This window comes from Crocuta crocuta, unplaced genomic scaffold, assembly GCF_008692635.1.
Source record: "Crocuta crocuta isolate KB4526 unplaced genomic scaffold, BGI_CrCroc_1.0 scaffold170, whole genome shotgun sequence".
In the NCBI taxonomy this organism is placed as follows: domain Eukaryota; kingdom Metazoa; phylum Chordata; class Mammalia; order Carnivora; family Hyaenidae; genus Crocuta; species Crocuta crocuta.
Genome location: NW_027527853.1, coordinates 2,695,006 through 2,710,060, shown reverse-complemented (window position 1 = coordinate 2,710,060; position 15,055 = coordinate 2,695,006). Strand labels below are relative to the sequence as shown.

The window sequence follows — 15,055 nt, the reverse complement described above, 5'->3', positions numbered from 1 at the left end:
AAATATTTTATGAAATATATGGTTTTCACCTGCAGTTGAAGGAAGTTGTAGAAAGTTTGCTGAAAGCAAAGGGCTAAGCTTGTGAAGGAATGCCTCCTTTGTTCCACACTCAGTAATTTGTCACAATTAATTGCAGCCATGGTACCTTTTTGCATGATGTTTGGGGTATTTGTAGCCCAGATTGCTGCAAAAAAGTCCTTTGAGCAATTAATTTGTACTTGCTTTTATCCCCTCCCAGAAAGGTGTCATTAAAGGCCCATTTAAAAATCTGGCCCTAAAAGTTCAACTTTGTAGTTTTACTGTTCAGAGAGGTTTAATCCTGTGTGGTAGTCTATACAGTGATGTATGAGTTGAGTTATGTAAATTTTGTCATTGTAGTGTACATGGAGTGATCATTTTACTAACATAAATATTTTCTATGTGTGTTTCAGTGGATGACAATCGAGCAGCAGAAGAATGGTGTGCCTACCCTTTAATGCTGCAGTTTAAATAAGAGAACTTGTATTGTGTCATTTCAGATTGTAGGCTGAGAGTTGTAAATAGTGAAAATTTGAGTACTTCTATTATTTGTTTTGGTTAGAAAGTGAATTTAAAAACAAACCAAACTCTAAACTTTCTCAGATTAAAAGTCCTGAGACCTGAAGATTGTAATATTCATGTCTGTGAAGCTTTTAAACATTACACTTGAGATCAGTCATGACTTGATATTCAGGTAAATTTTCTTTTCCAAGAAGCTTTTGAATAAGCATATTTCCTCCAAAGGTCGGTCGGTCTCTCTCTCTCTCTCTCTCTTTTTTTTTTTTCTTTTTTGAGTGTAGATTATTTTAAAGCACTAATTGCATTACATTGGTAACTGCAATATAAAATAGCCATTATTGTTTTGTGAAGCATGGTTGAAATTAGATAGTGGTCCCTTTTAAATTTCATGAGCCTCTCAGAAAAAAAAATCTTTAAAAAAATACAGAAAGCTGCTGAATATTTCAAAAGATATATATTTTACCTTATTGTAGGTTTTGTAAAGTTAGTTTGTAATATTCAGGTGCACTTTTAATGTTAAATTTTGTGTTCAGAGTTCCATTATACCATCTATTTCTCGGAGGTGGCTCATCACATGGCTGGCTGTCAGTCTTGGTGCCGCAGTGATCTTTTAATATTTGATTTCTTTCTTAATTTGCCACTGTTCTGTATTGGCACTTTCAGTGTAGATATTCTAGTTTGGGGACGTCCTCATAAATGTGTAATAGAGATTGGTCTATTCGCATGCTTAATTTCTGCTAATCAGAGTTTTGCATGGCCCAAACAACAGTTGACCATTTTTATGGTATGGGAAAGTATAGTTCACGTCTGTCTTTGTCACAAGAGCCTTTTCTTCTCTCATTTTCCAGTAGGCAGATGATGGCATTACTCAAACTATATTACTCAAATTAGTTTACGAGATAATGTATTGAAAATCAGTTCTTGTGTTTTTTACGAGAGAACATTGATATCGTTGAATGGATAAGCTATGGCACTATAAAATCAAAAATACTAAATAATCTTGTGGAAGGATATCTAGTTGGTAATTTTATCATTAGCTTTCTCATTTCTCAGACAGTAGAGTCATGAAGCTTGACAATAATGTGATGTACTATATTACTTTGTTCAGTAGGCTTTCAGGTGATTCTGAACTCTGTGATGAGCTATACACTTTTTTCTGTTCCCCAAATACCATGAAGGACAAGGTCTCTCTTTCAAGAAACATAATTTATATTTGTGTATAATAATTTTTAATAATTAAGTTTGTTGTTACTCTGAAGTTTAGGTGTTGCTTGAGAAACATTTGCTGCAGCAGATCACGAATATGAGTAAGGCTTTGTGTGATAATAGGGTCCTTATGTGAAGTTAATTATTCAGTTCTGGTGAGCAAGCTCAACAAGTGTGAAGTGTGTATTAGCTTTATTTGGTACACTTTTACTTTACAATATTGAAGTGCTTTTAGAACTCTGGTTATTCTTATAAAAACCATTACCTCAACCAATTGGCATTTTCATTCCCCAACATTTTACCTGAGCTATAATACGAGCTATATGGGATCAGACAGTAAAACAATAAGGCACAATGAGAAGTTCAGTTCCCTATTTTCTGGAGAGAACTCTAAATTAGACTAAAAATAACTACCTGCAAAGGCCCATATAACTACCTTCTGTCATTAGGCAGTACTTAGCAACCTTTGAGCTGCTAGTAAGTTATGTGTTCTCCCCCTGCCCAAGTAAGCAAGCACGTGGTGCAAGGCCTGGTTCTAAGCCTTTGTGATTCTCTTATATTTCATTGACCCATAATCGTGAAGCTTGGATTTAGTTAGTTATTTTTATAAAACATATTAATGAGTCAGCCCAATGTCAGAACCTGAAATTATTTTGAGTAGTTACATTAGTTTTGAGACAGTTTGGTGTCATTTTCTTTAACAGCTATTGTCCCAGTAGGTTTAATTTTGAAATCACATATTTTTGCTTTTGTAATTACTCTTTCTTTAAATGCTAGAAGTTGTTTTTCTATGAACCACCCTTTTCTGAATATTCAGGTTGCTGTCATTGGTGATAGAATATGGCAATAGACTGAATTGTTCCACTTAATCTTTTATAGAAGACATTGAAAGTTATAGGTTAAATTTTGAGTTTCATGAAGATATAAAAAATTGTTTTCCTTGTTAACTTTCCATTGTAATTAGGTCTTCATTTATACTGTGGTCAGGCCAGTGTTACTAAAAACATAATGGCTTTGGTCAAACGGCCCATTTAGGAGATTATTAAGGTATATGGGAGATTTAAAAAAAAGTCGATGGCTTTCAAATTCTACTGAAAAGGATAAAGAGTATAATTCTGGTACAAGGAATGCAGACCTCCAAAGTCATCTTCGTGTTTTTGGATTCATTCTATCCTAGAGACTTGTAGGATTTGTGAACATGGTGACTGAAGGGAAAATAGAGGGAATTCTTTGCATTTCCTCTGTCTCTTGTTCCCAGATAAACTCACAGCTGCCTTTTGCAGACATTAGCCTTGTAGCTGTGTGCTCTAAGTGTTGTGGAGGAGATTGGGTGAGAGGGTGAGAAGCAGAATGGGAAAGTATGTAGACTTGTGAAGAGGCTAAAGATTCTGTACTAAGATACTAACAGTGAGTCGCAGGATAGACAATATGGTAAAGTTGGGCCACCTTTATTTGATAGTCAGAAAAATCTTTTAGATCGTTTGAAAATGAGAATCAAGGCTAATTAATGTTGATTTGACAACAAAACATGAGTTAATTCTGCAACTATTTGGGGGGTAATTTTGGGTTTCCAGTTCATTTAGAGCTGTATTGGTAAATGCTAAAAAACAAGCACTTTTAGTTAATCATCGATTTATTGGATGTAGCAAGTATTATAATCATAATATTTAATCTTTATAGTTTGAATATGGAAATGAACTCTTTACCCCATCTTGAACTGTCTTTGAACAGATTCAAGGTGATCTTTTCAACACTGGAAATGACCCTACACACATACCAAAAAAAATCTAAAGCAGTAAGACGTATTTGAAGATCCATACCTCTTAGACTTTTTAGATTTGTCTTGGGAAAGAATTTATGAACCTATAACCAGTATTAGTGCAGTCTTGGGTTCCTTGTTCTGCATAATTGCACCCTTTCTCAGGTATGTCCTGAAAACATAAATTTTAAAATAATCTCNTGGACACAGGACAGTGACACAGGAGAGCAGGGATTTTTAACATTCAATAGCCAAATAGAATTTCAATCTAGAATATTTTTACCCCCTCAGAGTAAGTGAAACAACATCTATTATTTGGTAAATACCCGGTGCTACACTCCTAAAAGTCTTTTTCATCCAGGTAACTTTTTTTTCCTGCTTGGTGGAAGGGTATATAGTAAACTTTACTGTCACTAGGAAAGCACTTGTCAGAAATGTTTTAAAGTACTAGAAAAAGGGATAATTCAGCACTTTTTCTGTTACAACACTAAAGTCTTAATTTATCTTCAGAGTCTTAGGTACTGTAAGTTTTTATTAGTGTGATTATTTAAAAATATGAAGCATAACTACATAATACGGGGTCAGATCACATTTATATAAATAATTCTTGTCTTATTAAAAAAAAACAACATTCTGTACTTTTACAAGCAATTCCAAATGATTGCCTCACTTTTCCCATTTCATTAAGCATTTCAGGCTTAAGAATTTGGAATTTAAGAGGAGGTGATGGGAAAATTCCCCAACATGAAAAATTGTGTCAGACCATTTTAGAAAAATAAATCACTAGGAAAATGGGTAGGGATTCTCTCTCCCTTTAAGTCTTCAGGGAATGAGCAGTATTTAGAATCTTTGGCTGAAATTCAAGCCTTTTTACTGTGTAAATTTTTAATATTAATTCACTGACATGCTTTTTACATCAGAGGACTGAAAATGGATCTTAATGTTTTTAAGTTGTGGAAGGGTATATTTCTAAAATGAGGGGGGGATAATTAACTAGGTTAGTATACCAGCATTAGTAAGTTTAAGGAATTTTAGTATGTAATAGCAAAGTGTTTGATTAAAAGTCTAATCCTATATTGCTAGTCAAAATTAGTTACATTCTGATCTAGGAAAGATAATAGTCATTGGATATTGATATGCTGTGCTGTCAGAAAACCAGACTAAGATAGAAACCTTTATCTGACTCCCACATGTTGCTTGTTCTGATGGGATGTAAACTTTACAGCAGCTTATTGCTGCTTTGAGAAGAAATGTATAAACTATACATTTGGAGTGTTTGCATATAATTCTTTATAACCTCCACTTTAAACTGTCAGACATTGGTATTTTATCAGTCCACACTGTTAAATAAAACTAATGTTCTTAGGAATCCAACTTGTACACACTGTTTAAAAACCCTCAGGGACAATTTACACACTATTCTCACTCAATTCAGGTACTTTGATGCTATTCTTAAACCTAACAGTGACTTGTATTTTTCTGTTTTGCTTTTATTTCGACGTGCTGGTAGCACATCCTTGATGAATGTCAACTTTAAAAACTCAGTTCAGGTATCCAGGTATAACTCAGCCAAACAGATTTTAAAGCTGCATATAACTCTCCAGCACACGGTGCCTCACACTCTTATAGTGGCATTCTATATATTCAGTTATTACTACTGAGCAGATAATATGGGGGTTCCTGTTAACAGTGTATTTAAAAAAATGTGCATAAATGTATAACCAGCACATGTCTTACACACACACACACACACACACACACACACACACACACACACACACAGTTAAACTGTATATTTTTAAATGCCACTAGTAGCCAGCACAATTAAATGACATTCCTTGCTGCTTCTGTAAACTATTGCAGATGCAGTTCCTCCTCAATGTGGCTCTTGCTTCTTCACCACACTACTACTAAATTCAAGCACTGGTCCTTGGGTGTCTGACCTCTACATTCTAGTTTATGCAATGTCTTTAGAGAATTCTGTGCACTGGCCACTGTGATGGAACCATTGGGCCAGGGGTGCTCTGAGTTTATTAGTAGTGATTCTGCCAAAGTTGGTGTGGTAACATGAGTATGTAAATGTCAAAAAAATTAGCAGAGGCCTAGGTCTGCATATCAGCAGACAATTTTGTCAGTGTATTTTGTAGCCTTGAAGTCCTCGGTGACAAGTTTCTAATGATGTGAGGTTCTAATTCCAGTGTTTTTAGTCCTTTGCATCTTTAATGTTAAGACTTGTCTACTAGAGGGCTTTATTCTTTTAAGACTCCTTTTGTTTTCTACAGTATTATCTGTGGTTAACAAAATAGATTATTCCTCTGCTTTTATATTTGATATCTTACATCTAAAAGGAACTCTCCATATATAAAACCGATAGCCTTTGAAGATACAGAAAATGGCATCTTTCAGATTTCTAGAAGTTCAAGTGTCATGCAACAAAACAGGAACCCCCTTTACTCTTATGGACCTCATTTCAATATACTGTTTACAGTTTGACGGAATTGTATAATTTAATATTTCTCTTGTACTGTAGTTTATATTTATTTACAGATTTTTTTTTGTACTGTGTGATTTGAACTTTTTGTTCCTTGCTATGATCAATGTTTATGTAGTAGAGCACTTATGATCACAAATTAAGTTTTTTGGTTTGATTGCACTACATTAAATTTTTTAATGCAGTTCTGATTTTTGACTGGACTAAAATAAGCTGTGTCTTAATGTATGTGATGAGTACTTAAAACTTTAATCCATGTGGTCCCCTTTTTTTTGCATTGTATGTCAAAAGCGCTAGTTCTTTCGTGCATGTGTAAGATTTAATGGTTCCATTGTATTATTTGACCATGACATTTTGGAGAAACATTCCCAGCTGTAATGTTGTGTATGGTAGTTCTCACTGGATGCTAGACTTTTCAAAACCACTATTCTTCTAATAAATTTTGTTGTGAAAAGCTGTTTTAAAAGCTTGGTTTCTACTTCTTAAGGCTTTTTTGCTTTTTAAAAAGTCCACAGAAGGGGTAAGATTTCAGCGCGTACTGTAAATGTACATGGTAATTAAAGTTAGTAATTTTTTATGGTAAATTCTTCCTAGATTATCTCTTAGATAGCTAGAGGTTGCTGCTTCAAAACTGTGCTTCAGTATTTGGGCATTGTACTGCCTTGTAACTCTGTGTCTTTACTAATTTGATATTCCCCTACTACCTCAGTTTTCTTCATTTGGATTATTCACTTTAAAAGGCTTTTTCAACTAAACAAGATACTGTGTATATTGATGTTTTCATGATACCTGCTTGCTGGACTTGGTTTTTCATAATTTTTTAGGGTACAACTTTATGCTGGAATTGTTTGCTAAACAAGGACTTACTAGGTTCTGTTTGCTGTTTTATTGAGGCACAAGTGTGAAAGCAACATTGTCAATTGAGGTTGTTACAGTAGTTCTGATTTTGGGGAGGATGCTGGTATTTCTTTTTATCTGAGCAGATAAAGAACAGCACTATGTTGCTCAACATTTATATTGTGAATTTTAGAAAGTAGGTCTTTACAGCAGTTCTATATTATAAAGTGATTTCTGTTGTAAAGTGGTGAGGGGAATTACAGTGATAAAGATTAGACATGGTATAGCAAAGTATTTGAGAAAGATTTTCCAAGCTTGTGTGATATGTGTGTAATTAATGTAGGTTAAAGTGATTTCTGATCATTCTAATGGCATTTTATATTAAAAAATGATGCTGTTATTGGTAGTTGCTTTAGATTGTCTTTTAATATTTTTAAAAAATGTTTATTTTTTAAAGTTTTATTTATGAGAGAGTACATGCATGTGAGCATGATTGGGGGAGAGGTAGAGAAGGAGACAAGAGGATTTGAAGTGGGCTCTACTTACAGCAGAAAGCCCAATGTGGGCCTTGAACTCACAACCCATGAGATCATGACTTGAGCTGAAGTCGGACACTCAACCGATGGAGCCACCCAGGTGCCCCTTAATGTTTGTTTGTTTTGAGAGAGAAAGTGCGTGTGAAGGGGAGGGGCAGGGAGAAAGGGAGAGAGAATCCGAAGCAGGCTTCATGCTGTCAGCAGAGTCTGATTTGGGGCTCGATCCCACAAACCATGAGATCATGACCTGAACCGAAATGAAGAGTCAGACGATTAACCTACTGAGCCACCCAAGCGCCGCTTAGTTAGTATAGTAGTTCTGTCTTTCTTTGGCTATTTCTGCTTTTTGGTCTGACGTTTATAAATTTGGAAATTTTGTTGGTACTATATAGGCTTATTCATTGGGTTCATTTGTTCTCCTTACTTCATTATGACACATGGTTATATAACATTTTTCTGGAAACCTAATTATTACTTCTTTGTAAATGTTAAAGCTGTAACTACTTGTTTCTTGCCATTATCATTCCGAATGGTGGTCAGATCAATATAGTTAGGATTATAATCTAGCATCTCATAAGTGAATTTATTTTAGTGATCCCGTCTTTATATTGATATTTAGCTCTCCAGTTATATTTTTAGAAAGGACTTAACCCAGAATTTTCTTTTCTGATTCTGTTGATACTTTGAAATTAATTCAAGTGACTCTGTGTCTTAACAAGGTGTAGGAATCAGGGAAATTGCATAAGGGAAATAAAGTGGAAAAAATGGAAAATGGTAGAGCTTTCTGCCATTTCCTGAGTTGTGTATGTGTTATTTTTTTCCATAAGAACTGTCCCTTTCTTTCACTAGAGATTTGTATTGAAATGTGAAAACATGTAACTAAGTCATATGGTGCTAGATTTCGTCGTTGAAATGACTAAAAAGTCTTTTTTAACAAAGTATTTATTAACTTGGTAGGTAACTTATTGTATTCTGAGTGTACCCTTTATCATTTTTTGCTTCTAGTGGCAAGCATTTAGCACAAAATTTTATTAATCCTATTCACCTTAAAAGTTATTGGATTTTTGCTTTTGGGAGAAGAAATGGTAATATATCAAACTGTATTTACAACTGGAGTAAAAAGACTTTTTTTCAGAGGTTGGTGGAAAAGTTCTCAAGAGAAACATTAATTTGAAAGGTTGATCAATGTATATAGTTAATAGTTTCAGCCATGATTTGGTTAGAGCTCAGCTTGGAAAGGAAGAACTTCGGGAATAGATAAAAATGTATAAAAATTCATAAGTATTAAATCTTGAGTCTAGGGCTTTTTGTAGGCATGTAGAAATACTTTACTATGGTTTATTGACTGATAGTTGTAAAATGTTCATTGTGCTCTTGCCAGCCTTATTGGGTCAGCAATGTGAAGTGATCAGGGATTATTTGGTACGTTACATTTCTGTCAACTTGGTATTCTAGAAGGATCACTCATGTTTTCATCTGTGAAGTTTGAGTGGTAGCCTCAATGCTGTTTAGGCCTCATTTCAACTCTAAACCTATCTAAAATGCAATCTTCTATTAAATGTGAGGTAAATATACCGATTTTATCTGTTCTAACATTGGGAAATATAGTAGCAACCCTTATTGAAGAATAAGATACAAACCTTTTGTCTCCTCTTTGCATTGTAGCATTTTCTAAAGGAAAAGCAGATAGATCTGGATTTCATTTTAGATGCTTTATATTTAAGACAAGTCGTTTTTTTTTAGTTTTTATTATGAACTGTATGAATGTGATACTGTTTTTTGTAAATATTGTAAGGTGTGTTAATTTTAAGGCGTTTATAATTATAATCTATTTTAAGAATGCAGATGCCTGGGTTCTACACCAGATACACCGAATCAGTTTGTAAGAGCGAGGCCTGAACATATTTTATATTTTCAAAATGTTAACAAAGGAGGTTTTTTTGGTTTGGGTATTTTCTTTTTGTATATTTATTTATTTTATGTTTGTTAATTTATTTATTTTGAGAGAGAGAGCAAGAGTGAGTAGGGGAGGGACAGAGAGGGAGAGAGAATCCCAAGCAGGCTCGGGGCTCAGACTCACAAACTGTGAGATTGTGACCTGAGCTGAGGTCGGATGTTCAATTAACTGAGCCACCCAGGCTCCCTTCTTTTTGTGTTTTTTAAGATTTATTCAGTAGATCTTTGTCTAATCATGGCAGAGACACCTAACAAAATTTACATCTTAAGCATTTTAAGTATACAGTTCAGTAGTGTTAAGTATTTTTATACTGTTGTGACCATAGCAAGTTTTGATTGACCCACTGATTAAATACTGTTCATCCCATTCTAGTCTTCCTTTTTTTTTTTTTTTTTTTAATGAAACACATGCAGAGTTTGGAGTTTAAGGGACCTGTTCTTACATAATGAGTTGCCTCTAATACTCATGACTCCAAACCGATTACACTGATATGTGTGCCACTTTGTGGAACTTTTTACTCAACCTCAGAATGTGAACGAGAGCTTTTATCTGCTGATCTTTTTCTTTTAGATTCACTTTTAATTAAATCTCAAGTATTAATTTAGTTTCACTCTTGAGAAGACTCACATTGCTTTTTTAGAAAGAGAATTAGATCTAGATTATGAAGCTACCAGCTAGGAAATTACATTAGAAGCTTATAAATTTCATTGTTAAATAGAAGTTAGCATTGTTGATTCAGTGCCAGAGAATGGTGAATCTTGAAGAGTAAGTAGGTAAGGCCTAGAGAGGACATGAGAGGGTCAAGTGACAGAATTTGACAGGCCTGGGTTAAAGTGCCATCCCTTTGACATTATTCCTATGTGATCTTGAACAAGTTACTGGGACTTTCTGAGCTTCAGTTTTCTTATCTGTAAAAGGAAACTTATACCACCCACCTGCCTCAGAGATTTGTTGTGAGACTCATGAGATTCTGTATGTTAAATACTTGGTACTTTGGCAGGCTCTTTGCAAATACAAAAAAAAAAAAAAAAATGGAAGGAGTGAGAACATATGACAGGAGGTAATAATAGTGCGAGGGGCAGGGAACGTGAGAAAGTCCTATTGAAAAGTGTAGAGGAAGCCATTTATATTGATTAGAACTTTGAAAGAGGCAGATAAGTCTGTAATAGACAGGGACACTGGGTAGCCAGTCTTGTTTTAACTCTAGTCAAAGACGTAAAATGTTGGAACTATGATTAAAACCTGGAATGCTGCTTTTCTGCATTTCTTGGTGCTGTTCCAGGGGAATATTGTCAGACTATTAGTCATTCTTTGTTTCTTTTCAAAGACTAGAAGAAAAGTTGTTTAGAAAGTAGAAGATGCGTAAGATTAAAAATTACAAAGCTGTGTAGAATTTATCTGCATTTCCATTGTACACTGAGTTATTTGTATAGTCAGGGTTGAAATTTTACATGCTTTGAATAACAATGTAAGAGCTAAGTGTGGGAGTGTGAGGATGTGTGTATGCATATGTGTTTAATCATCAAACTTTTAGCTTTCCGGTGAAAGAATTTGGGGAATCTTCTGCCAAAGATTTAGTGATTTTTAGTTACACTCTTCTCAAACTGGAGTTCTGAGTATTTCAAACATAAATCAGATCAGCTAGTACAGTTTAGGTGTTCATTCCAGCAAACATTAAGTCACTAGAAACATTTTTGCCAGGGAAACTTGGCAGCGTAACTGTAGCTAGATAAAGATGGATTAAGAAGAAAATAGCCAGGATAGCAGATTCTTATGAGGTACTAGGAATTGGTGAGTCTGTGTAGACCAGTTTTCAAACTGAATCAACAAATTGTGATTGTTAGTCAGTTGTAAGATCAGTTTAGTGGGGTCCTAACCAACATTTTAAAAAGAAATAAAAGAGAAAAGTAGAGCACATAGCATATAATAAGGGTAAATACGGTTTCACTGAACTGTATGTCATACGTATGCAAACTGGGGTATGTGTAGTCTGTCACTTTGTAAAGTATTTCTGGTTTGCAGTCAAAACCCTAATAGCTTTGGAAGCCATTATGTAAACCATACCTTTTCATCCCTGTTATTCTGGTACCTTGGAGAGCATACTAGTATCCTTCTGTGTTAGAAAGTTTATAGTTTGGAGCCTACACCCTTTACTGTCTGACCTTCAAAATTCCCTTCTTCCTTTCCCTGCCTTGTTGATTTGAACTCATTCTTCTTTTTTCCTATGCCGATTTCAGTTCTTTTGAAGAATGTCTTAGTAAGATTATTTTTACTACATAGTAATTTATTTGGTTATTCGTTGCTTACTTATGCCTGAAATTATCTGAGCCCTGTGTTTTAGGCAGTGAATCTACTGAATTAATATAAAGGACTTAGGTCCTGGCTCTAGAGAAGGTTCACAAACCAGTGGAGGAGATAGCCATGTCAACCATTACATTACCATGCAACATAAGTTGCTATTTAATAATAATTTTTTTTTTTAAACCCAAGCCATGAAAGAGTAAGAAGTGCCTATCATGGCCCCCAGGAGAAGGTGCCAGGAAGGATGAAGTAAGAGCAGTGGGAAATTGACAGAATTTATGCAAAAAAGTGATAAGATCAAATTTGGACTTTAATAAGATGGCAGTTCTGGATACTATGAAGCAAACTAAAATGAGGAGAAACTAGTGGCAGGGAGCTTAGAATTCTACCAGTCTTCAAGGAAAGATGAATCGGGGTAGTTGAACTAGATAGTGTATTGTAAGCAAGAGAAATGATACAACCTAAGAAAGAGTAAAGAGAGAGGTGTGTGTGTGCCTGCACATACATTTTGTCTTCAATATTCCTGAGTGAAACGTTGGATATACAGATGATTCTGCTTGGTTCATCCCACTCCAGCACATCTCCGTTAGTACACTCGAGTTTCCAGAGAGGTGAAGTGTTAGAGAATAAAAAAGGACTTAATTCCATGGGCACCCATGGGCACCCCAGAATGGTAGCTCTCAAAATGCTTGTTTATCCCTATACATTAAATTTTAAAATTACAGACCTCCTCTAACACTCATGAGGTAAACAAATGGTAAATGACATTAAATTTTGTATAAGGTACCTTAGGAATCCTTTTATAAGGTTTTACATTTTACAAAGTGATCTAGAGTCTTTAGATGATTACAGTTCTTACTTAGGAATGCTATCATTGTGTCAATTTTAAGTGATTCGCTATATGACAGCCAAAAGAATTTTCCACTTTTAAGGCTTATGCCCAGATTTGTATGGTTCCAAGAACAGAGATTAAGAACCTCAAAGGAACATGAGAAAAGTTGGGATATAGAAGATCCCCTAACAATCATGAAAAGCTTGGGATGCTATCAAATATCAAATAGAATCTGCTAGTCTCCCTGTTCTTTTCACCCCAAAAGAAACCAAGAATATTTATCAAAAACATCTCTATTTCTGGAAAGGAAAGAACATGGTGTTGCTGGGATCTGTCATGTGAACTGTTAAATGTCTTGTTTGTTTTCATTTGTGTCCACTCCCCACGCCTCCTTTAGATCCCCCTGTGCGTACACACTGCCTTGAAGGTGGTGGTGTGGGTTTTGAGTTTATGGTTATTGTTGTTATTGCTATTATTACAAAAGAAATGCATTCCCATTGTAATGGGAACCTTGTCTGGATGCCAGGGAAGTCATGCACAGTCTTTGGCTTTTGTTGGGCCTTGACAGACTTTCTTCCCTTCACCCCCCTTTAAAAGAGCCCCATGATACGGTGCCTTTTCTCTCCGGCGGGGAATGAGCACCTGTTTTCTGCTTAAGCAGTGGTATTTTTCTACTCCCATCATTGTGGGGCTCCTTTAAATTAGGAATGAAAAGGCAATTTCCCCAAAGAACAACATAGATTTTAATCCTGACTAAAAAAACAAAAAGAGAAATAGGCCAGTCTACTAGCTTGTCATGAGCTCTCATGTAATCCTGACCTTTTAAAATGTCAGTTATGCTTTTACTATCCAGATCTGTCTTCACTCTGGTTTCACTAAGTCAGGTTAGTGATGCTCCTTGTCAGTTCAAAGCAGCCCAAGGCAGAGTCTGTCTTCTTAATCTGAAATTATTATATTATTTGCTAAAGTCTATTTCAAAGTGTTTTCTAAGAATTCTTAGTTATAATACTCATTATATTAATAATTTAGGTTTGTGCTCTTTCCAAACCAGTATTTAGTTCTATCGCTTAGGGATATTTCTTCCCTCACTTCCTGGAACTATTATTTTTTAATCCATGCCCCCCAGCCCAGAATCCCATACCTTTCACTGCTTATGAACCCTCCCTCCTTTTGTTTAAAGTTTAACACCCAAATGTATTTGGTCTCACATGCATAGTCTTACCTGAGATGATAGAAACAAAAATCAGTTTGGTGGATAAAAACTTTATCAGATGTAGTTTGACAGAAGTGTCTGTGATCTCATTAACATTCCTAGAGAGGGGGTGAAGGCATTGGACTGTGTGTGGTGCTTAATGACCCTTTGCTCTGACTTATATTCACCAAGTAACTTTTTGATTATATTTTGGCTTCCTGGGTACATTCGCCCATAGTGAAATGGGTGAAAATATGTTAAATAAGAATTTTCTTGATAATTATATTTTTATTGTAATTTAAGAAATTTGACAATCTAGTTAAATTGAAAAGAAATAGAAGGTACAAGCCCTAAAAGGTTTCTCTCATATTTATATCTACTCTGAATAATAGCCTTTTATCAGAGATATTAAGCCCTGAGATACAGAAAAGCTAGGAAACTATGGCTTCCTGCTTAGTAAACACCCCCTGAAGCACCTCTCCTTCCTCCATTCAGATTATTCATAATTTTTTGAAACTTTGTTCTGCCCTGCTTCTAGGAGACGTGGTTAGGGAACATAGTAAACTTAGCTGTTACAGAGGGATTGCATGTCTTTTGTTTTAGATCAGTACTTCTAAACTGTTTTTCCACTTCACACCTGCACAAGATGCCATGTTGCCATCAGCAGTAGCCCTGGGTTTGAAAGCATGTGCCTGCGTGTGCACACACACACACACCTACACTCCTACACCCCTACCCCTCCTCCATGGTTCTGATCTCTGGGGAGTGATCGTTCTCCTTAACACCAATTTTGAGAATTGCTTTTTCTATCCATCTAAATTCTGTTTCAGAGACTTTGGATGTCAGCTACCTGGAAATCAGGTATTAAACTGCCTGATTTTAAGAGGTCACTTTCTCTTCTGTGATCTTCTGATCTTTATTTCTCAACATTTCTTTGTTACCTTTGTCTACTCTGCCCTTTTATGATTTCTCCTAGTTCAGTTCTGTGGAAGGAAAACTTGGTTGTTCAGTAGTTTAGAGGTTCAACTGTACTATACATGGCTTTTGGAAAATCTGTATACCCCATGCTGCCGCTTCTCCTCCACTACGCGCGCGCGCACACACACACAATGTCATAGCCCTTGGAATATTCTTGTATCCAAGTATGGAAGATATACATACATATGTGAATGTGAAGTAGCCAAGGATTGATGCATTTCCCAGTGCAGAGCAAGAACTTGTCAGTAGACTTATCCAGCCCCTAAAATATACTTACATTTTCTGTCCTCAAAGGACCAGAAATAAGGAATTAGAGAACATAATTTCAGACTATTGCCTAGCAAAAAATACAGTTCTTAGCCTTGAAGGGAACTCAGGATGCATTTTTATGTTTTCTTGTATTTAAGTAGAAGGATCAAATTAAAGTAC

At 35.4% G+C, this 15,055-nt stretch overlaps 1 protein-coding gene across 4 annotated transcripts in view; it reads left to right on the top strand.

Annotated features, from left to right (window-relative positions):
- The window catches only part of LCOR (ligand dependent nuclear receptor corepressor), a 131,006-nt gene that overhangs the window by 104,230 nt on the left and 11,721 nt on the right, over nucleotides 1-15,055 (top strand). Inside the window, exon 9 of one of the 4 annotated variants that reach the window (XM_077779290.1) lies at nucleotides 432-3,698. The exons of the other annotated variants lie outside the window; for them this stretch is intronic. The gene's annotated coding sequence lies outside the window, so the exon portion shown is untranslated. Of the gene's footprint in view, nucleotides 1-431; nucleotides 3,699-15,055 lie in introns of those variants that run through there. 4 annotated transcript variants of the gene reach the window in all.